Source organism: Leuciscus leuciscus (genome assembly GCF_965113295.1).
Source record: "Leuciscus leuciscus genome assembly, chromosome: 9".
Classification (NCBI taxonomy): domain Eukaryota; kingdom Metazoa; phylum Chordata; class Actinopteri; order Cypriniformes; family Leuciscidae; genus Leuciscus; species Leuciscus leuciscus.
In genome coordinates this window covers 43,748,288-43,756,846 of record NC_138733.1, presented here as the reverse complement: position 1 = coordinate 43,756,846, position 8,559 = coordinate 43,748,288, and the positions used below count along the sequence as shown (strand labels likewise).

The window sequence follows — 8,559 nt, the reverse complement described above, 5'->3', positions numbered from 1 at the left end:
CTTAAAATAGCATATGAATAACATGAATAACGCCACTGACTTTAGACTAGGTTTCTCCTGGTCAGTGGCGGAATTGTTTTCTGAAACTGCAAAATAGCACCAGGGAACGTTTGCGCCGGAACACGCCTCCTCTTTTCACTGAGGAGCACAAGGGAGCGCAAGTTCATTCCCTAATTTACCGACGTGCGTTTGTGGAGGGAAAAGTCCGCTGTGCGTCGGGTGCAAAATAGGAATGATACATGCGTCGCGTACAAAGTCAATTGTGCTGGGTGCAAGATAGGGCCCATAGTGTGCTTGCGATGTTCCTGGACGTGGACCCGCGCATCGACATAGGCTCGGTCCTGCTTCTCCGTGTATCGCAGTGTCGGCACAGGCGATGAAACGCCAGAAACAACAACAGGTTACTTTAAACTATTGTTATATGATCCCGCTCTTATTCATGCAAATGCTTTTAAACCATTCATGCGCGACAAGACAAAAGAGAACGCGCTGTCAGTGAATGTCCTCCTGACACACACACACACGACCCACAGATAGACGCCAGTATCAAGTTCTCTTTCGCGCAAGAACGAACAACATACATATATGCCAAAGTGTCCGTTTTGTCGAGTATCCTCACAAGAACAGTCTTAAATGAGTTAAATAAGATCTTAAATGAAAGTAAAGAGAAGTGAGAGAATGGGATGCGTGAGATCGTCAGCAGTGGCTGGTCCTAAAGTGGCAGCAGCTAATTCTCTGTCAGTAAAGTTAACCAAAGGACAAAGAAAACAGAGAAAATCACTCACTGCTCTTGACTAAAGAATGCTTGTAGCTTTAATAAGGATTTATCTATATTAAATATGACATTTATAATGGGTTTATGTAAGGTTTGTTTTAAGTTCACTTAAATTAAAAGTTGTTATATTTTTTGAAGCCTAATAAATATTTAAAATTTGGGGGGATAATCATTTTCATTTTTTCTTAGAAGCTTATACTAAATAATAGTTTAGCATCCAAATAAATCGCGAATATGGAAAAAAATGTATTGGAATGAGAGAGTTACGTGAGCCCAACGCCGCTTACTTTCACTTTCACTTTAAATTATTTCATTTTGGCTTGTTTATAGATATTTTTTTCATTCTTGTTCTGTTCTGAATATAATTCAATTTAAAGGATTTGTTGTGGAATATTTTTAGTGTATTTTTTAAGCATACAGTAAACGATAGTAGGCTATTAATTGGTTAAAATTCTTACAATGGTTAATGGTTAACCGGTTAATTAGCATCCCTGTAGCTTTAGCTAGATCAAAAGAGTGCAAAATCAACTTTGCGTTGCGATCGCGTCACGGATAAGCCACTGCACGTGCATCATCAAAAGCGGTTGTTAAGAAAAGTGCTGAGCTGAATTTTTGTGCCAGCTGTGCACAACAGAGCACTTTTAAATGAGAATAAAGTCTAATTCGCTTTTAGCCCCATTGTATTCTGTATGCTTGGCTTAAGAATAGGCCTATATAGGCCTATGGGTCGCGTCAATTAAAAAAAAAAAAAAGGGTCGCTCTTGAAAAAGTTTGAAAACCACTGCACTAGAGTACCATAGCGCCTCTGGTGGTGTGTAGTAGTAGTACACTCAGTACGGAAGAACATGGCAACAGGTCTGAGCCTGTTACAAGACAAAGAAGTGGATGACGTCACTACAGGCGCTCTTTTATACTCAGGTGCACCTGTGGTGATCTGGTTCAATCTGGTTCAAAATCAACAACTAAATTCATGCTAGTCAGGATTTAAGTCCACATAAGCATATACAGCTCACAGATAGTCACAGATATTGTGCAGATACTTTCAGTGGGAAACAGTTAACATTCATGTTATATTAGAGGTGGTTTGTGGCATCATCCATAATGAATTAATGCTGATGGGAAATGATCAAATGTGCAATCATACTGAGTCTCTTACTAACAAGCTTTTGAAAATTGAGGGAAAAATCACTCACATCCACTCAATAGGGAAGTGTTTTCTAATGGAAGAAACCAAATCAATTATGATATTCAGTAGAAGTGCTTTAATCCTTCATGACTGACACTTTAAAGAATGCATAATAACTGTATTGTTTATTATTTTAGCTATTATAATCTTCTAAATCATCATATGTGAAACATCACATCACTTTTGTGTTCACTATCAACATGTGGATGAAAGTGTTCATTACTGTCATTATTTACATTAAGCTAAGATGCTGTTTGATTGTTCCTCAAGTGTACCGTACTGTGAAAAAGTCTAATGTTCACAATAATTGAACATGAATTAGCTTTTCACCAATATTACAGGTGCCATAGAATGGAAAACTGTATTTGCCTTGGCATAGTTGAATAATAAGAGTTCTGGACATGGAACTGACATACCGTGAGCCTAAGGGCGCTTTCACACTGGCAGTTTAGTGCGGACCGGGGCACGGTTCGCATGAAAAATCGTTAATGTGAACGCTGTCATCGGACCCGGGTGCGCACTAGAGTACCGAACCCGAGACTACCTGGAGGAGGTGGTCTGAGCTCGGTCGCTCCCGAACCGTGGCGCGGTTCGCGTTAATGTGCAAGCAACACGGACTCGGGTGCGTGCTTGTTCAGGAAGTATAGTATCCCGCGCATGCGTATCACTGTCGCATCAGTGAAAAATCTTCTGCGAGCAGCAGAAACACGGCGTCCCCTGGATATGTGCTGAATTACACCATATGTAATGAACATAAACGTAGTTGTCTCTCACTATGTTGTGCATAATAGCACCAAAAAAACAGACAAATTACAGCTATGCTCTGTCGAGTTGTATTCTCCATGCGTTTTCCGTGTGCGTTTGCGATGACGTAAGATCACTGCAAACGCACCTGGGTTCGATACAACTAATTGAGTGTGAAACCAGACCAACGCTGCGGGGGGCGCCGGGAACTAGCGCACTCGGGTTCGGACCGCAGCAAACGAACCCAGTGGAAAAACGCCCTTAAACTCCATTGTTTCCTCCTTCATACTGTATGTAAATCTATGTTAAACGGATGAATCCCAGCATAACACCGACTGTGACGTTGCAGTCGGGATCATTAATATTTACGCCCCCAATATTGTCATATATTATGTTAGTTTGCTCTGCCAGTTTTTCAAACCTGGGACAATATCAAGCAGGTTTCGCTCAGCGTTTGATACTGAAGAAGGGGGCAGTTGTCGGGTAGTATTATAATGTGGCCTATCTTCATCAACAACACATAACTCAGGAGCTAACTAGGTTAGTTTGGTTGCTGACAGATAGCTCACTCGCTCCTTCTAGCTAACGCAACCTTCACCACTTCAGTTGAAACGATTGTCATTTGACAATGCATCTAGTCAATTAGTTAAAATATTGTGTTAGTGTCACAAAACACTAATAAGTTTAATTATATTTCAAAAAGCAAGCAAACAGACAGTGCAAACACATCTAAACATAACAGAGACTGGACCAAGAGTGAAGGCAAGGGTGAGGCTTAAATCACACACTGAAACGAGTGACTAAAGCTGACACACAGCTGAAACCAAACAACTAATAATGACGTAACCATGGAAACTGAACATTGTACACAGAGGAAGTGCATGCAGGTGAGGGCCAGAGAGGATGATGGGAAATGTAGTGTCCGTGACAACAACATAATGTAACACGTGGAACGCACATTTTGTAATTAATAATAAATCTTTAACAGAAATGCTAATTTCTCGTGTGGATAAAGTTAATATACTTTACATTTATCACTACATCAAGTGTCCATAATTAGAATCAGACACAGATTAGTGGAGCATTATTAAAGTGTAGTGCAGAATCAAACTAACTCAACATTACTGACGGATTAATGTGGAGATTCACACATATCAGTGTCTTTATTTATTGATTTTATTATTATTGTATTGTGTTTAATGTGTTCATATTTTGTGTGATGCAGGGTTTCTGTGTCTGGAATGAAACTGCAAATAAAGTGATTTTGTTTCCGGTAATAAAAGTTGTTATAATATTTTGTATTTTTACCATATTTTGTTTTTATTTTGCTCTTACTGCATAATCATAATTTGATCCACTTACAGTATGACAAAATCTTAGTATTATATCACTGTATTTCTGGATGTTCACATTCTGTTGTCTTTTTTTAATGGTTTTATATTGTGGAGTTTGGTCTGGTTTGCTGATTGCTGATGCGGTTGCATGTGCATTAACTGTTAATGATGTTTAATGCATCTTTGTTTGGTGTTTCTGGAGTTAATTCAGGCTATAAAAGAACGCTGAGCAGCTCATAAACACCATCATCTCCTGATGAACAGCGTCTTCAGTCTTCAGTCTGATTCCAGGTAAGATCATATTATTGTGTCGTTGTGTTTCAGCCTTTATTCAAACGTTAGCACATGTTGTTCAGCTTGTTGACTCTCTAGTGTGCTTGATTATGTGTAGAAGAAATTAAAGAAATGAAGATGGAATTGTTTAAAGCAGGTTTGGAAGTTTTCTTTAAGGTCCTGTAGGAACCAGTTTCCATTTCAGGTTCTTGATATTGATTTGATGATGATGTGATCAGCTCATAAACTTCATCATCTGTTTCCAGGTGAAAAGGAAATTGTGCTTTTTTGGGCATACTTAATATATTGAAATTATAGATTATATACTGTACTAAGTGCGTATTAAACATATTATTTTGAAACAACAGTATATTAAGTGTATTTCAAGATATGCTTAAGATCAATTTTAAGTTTTTGCAATATATTTTAATATATTAAATTCAAGTACATTTAGTGCATTAAGTGTATTTCTTTACAGTTCATTTAAAATATACTTTCATATTTCTTAAACTACAGTGATCATATATGTGAGGCTTCATTTTAATGTACTTCAATAATATTTTAATAGCATTTCAGCTCATTAGAAATATATTAGCATTACACTAATATTTTATTATAAAGCTGTTTTAATCAGTATTCAAAATGATATATTAAAAGTGCAAAAATAATTTAATATAAATGTGAAGACATACACTTTGAAATCAAGAAAACTTTAATATAGTATCTTGTACATTGCAAAATAAATACCTAGAGTACATTAAAGTACAGCAGCAGATATAATCTCTGGAACAAAATACATTATAATAAAGATCAGTGAAATGCTATGGCAGAGCTATATTATACACTTCTGTAGAGCTTCTGTTATACCTGTATTACTGAAGAGTACACTATGAATATTACATCACTCAATAAATAATCCATCTGAGTTTGATCATCATTCTGAATATGATCTGGATGAAGTCTTTGACATAAACATGATTTTCTCAGCTTTTTGCTCAAAATGTTTTATTTTTTATTAAACTTTCCCACTTTCAAGTGTTGTATGCATGTTTTCTTTTTTTAAAGCAGAGTGTCGATTCTTTCTTTCGATATATTACATGTTCAGATTAGGGCTGCAGCTATCGATTCTTTTTGTAATCGATTAATCTAGCACTTAATCGATCGATTAATCGAGTAATCGGATTAAAAAAAAATGTGTGTGTTTTTAAACAACCAAAACAAATAATGCATAACGAAAATTAGGTATTTATTCCAACTCCAACATTTGGCTCCAAAACTAAGCCTATTTATTGCAATCTTGACCCATTTAGTGTTTATAAGTGCCAGTGCCAACAATTATATAACAAGACAGTTAAGTCAACTTACTGTAAAACATGTATAACATGTAAAACTATCAATACAAACTTAAATAGTAAAGGCCATTTGGCCTTAGTTTTGTCTTCTTAATACAACATTACAAAAAAAGGATTGCACCTTCTGCAAATTACCCACTTGAGAACAAAAATAAATGAAATGAATATAAAATATCAAGCCCAACAGGTACACAATGTATACAATTTATAATAAAAAAAAAATAAGTGTAGCTTTGAAAAGGGGAATGTTTTATTGCAAATATGCATTTTGTTAAATAGAAAAAGAACAGCATTTTGTTTTTCACTTAGGCTAGTTTAAGTATATTATCACGTTTTGTAGTATTATATTTTTTTGTTAATTGAAAATGTTCTATGCTCAATTACTTTGGTAGCTGATTATATCTTCCCCAAAAGTACGAGTGGATTGGAGAGGCTGGGGAGTTTCATTTTTTGTTGTTGTCTGTAACTATTTGGCAGACGTGACATAGCCTACAAACAAGGTCTCGCAAAGACTGCAATACAATATTTGTTCCTCCATCACGTCCCGGTGTATACAGTGAATGCATGCTGAAATTATTGTTGCGTGGCTACATAAAAGTTTAAGCATATGCATTGCCGCAATTGGTCTGACTGGCGCGTGTGAGAGACGAGGGTGCGTGTGTGTGTGTGTGTGTGTGTGAAGCTGTTCTTTTTTTAGGCTATACTCTCTTGCAATTGAACGTGAATACGTTTACTACTTAAAAACATCAAAGCTAAACATCATATAGTCAAACCGCATCACGACATCATCACTACAAATACAGTATGGTATTAAAATCAGTGAACATCAATATAGGCTTAGTCACGGGCGGAAATATTGGCGCTGGGTCCAAAAAAAAATGCGGGACAGAATCGTTACCTTGTTTCAGCGACGCTGGAAGGAAGCGATCCCAAACTTTAGACATTCTCTGCCATTTATGGACATCTTTACTCTCCGCCATCGCGCCAACTAAATTCAAAATGTATCACGCGCTATGGTGTGCTTCCTGAACACTGAACAACGGTCCGTGTGAAATCAGATCCCTGCGCGTATAGTGAGCGTCATAGGAATTTAACGAGGCTTTGAGGCAGAGTTTTTGCCTCGAGGAATTTTTGTAATCGAGTAAATCGAGTAACTCGATGAATCGTTGCAGCCCTAGTTCAGATATTCATACAACAAAATATTCTGTGGGCCGTGAAGCTTTAGTGAAATGAGCAAAAACACTTGCAGGGAAAGAGTTATAAACGCTGAGTGAACTTTATAAATGAAGATATAAAGCGTTCTCAGATTACTCCAGTCGTCGTAGTTGAGCCGAAGCGTTTGTGGAAGTTAGACTGGTTTTTCACTCAAACCACCATTGTTAGTTAATTGTGTCTTTAAGGTAATTACAGTTGCACACGTTTGTCTGTAATCTCAGGCATTTCCTACATTAGATCCACAAGCTTTAAGATGTGTGTTTGTACAGTGTGTGCAGTGAATGAAGAGCTCTTTAAACACGGCAGTGGAAACTTGTGAAACATCTGTCAGTCTGTGTGTTGCTCCACAAACTTCTGCTTTGACCTGCAGACGAAACACACAATCCTGTCAGTAACGTAAGTTCTTCAAGATTTATTCCTAGTTTAATAAAACATTGTACACTTGCAGCTGTGCTGGACTGAATATTCAGAACAACAGCATTCTTGCTTCTGTGATATTGTTCAAATGGAGGATTTCCAAACTTTAATCTTAGCTTTCTAACATGACACACATCTCCTCTAAAGAACATGTAGAGCAAACTGAGGAAACTTTATTTCAACAATCACACAGAAAACAAGTTATGTCATATATTTTTCCCTAATGTTTTTAATAAAGTAGTAAATAGTAAATGAATGCATGTTTTTAAACTAATGACTGGTTTGTTATTTAGTGTTGCCTGTCAAGATTTCATGAAACAATGGCAGAACAAAACGCCAGTATCACCGGATCAAGTGAAGATTATTATATCAACGCCAGCAGCAACAGATCAAGTGGAGTAGATTATAAATATGATGACGATCAGATGTGGGAATTTTACTTGAAACTTCTATCTGCACACTCATTAATTATCAGGATCATTTCATCCATTGAGATTCTAATCATGATCTTAACTCTGTTTGCGTTGTTTGCTCTTATCAAATCTAATCGCTCCACTCCAGTGTTTGTTATTCATTTGATTCTTTCAGATCTCATTCAGATCATTAGTAAATTAACATTCACAATCACAAGGTCATTGGAGGTGAATAATGCATATTGGTATAGTTTGATTGTGGGTGTGTATTTTATGGCATGTGTTGCTTTTGAACGATATCTTCTGGTTTCTCATCCTATCTGGTACAGATCTCATCATTCACTAAAAGTCTGCTGTGTCGTTTCTGTGATCATCTGGTTTGTTCCTCTGATCTTTGCAGACGTTAACTCTGATCGGCTGTTTAGACGTCTGTCTCGATGGATCGCCTGTATAATCCCCTACCCGATAATCATTCTGTGTTTTGTTGGCACTTGTCGCGGTCTTTCACGCGCAATATCACTTACTTCTCTAAAGCGCAAGAAAATTTTGGCCAGTTTGTTCCTGGTGCTTCTGACTTACACTTTTCTCATTCTCCCCTATGTAATCATGATTATTATATTTACATCTGGTTACGACAGTTACAATCCACTGTTTTATATATTTGTGTATTTGACTAGTTATCTCGTGTTTCTGAACCCACTGGCTGACTGTGTATTGTACATGTTCTTGAGGCCTGATGTTGGAGGGTTAATGAAGTCTGTTCACTGCTGTTGTAGAACTGATGTTGGAGGGTTTATGAAGTCTGTTCACTGCTGTTGTAGATCTGATGTTGGAGGGTTAATGAAGTCTG

The 8,559-nt window shown here is 37.0% G+C and overlaps 1 long non-coding RNA gene across 1 annotated transcript; it reads left to right on the top strand.

Moving 5' to 3' along the window:
- Nucleotides 1–4,119: 4,119 nt before the first annotated feature.
- LOC309505595 lies at nucleotides 4,120–8,309 on the top strand. The gene is made up of 3 exons (XR_014208508.1): nucleotides 4,120–4,330; nucleotides 7,149–7,275; nucleotides 7,590–8,309. It is a non-coding gene; the product is annotated as an uncharacterized lncRNA (long non-coding RNA).
- Nucleotides 8,310–8,559: the final 250 nt, after the last annotated feature.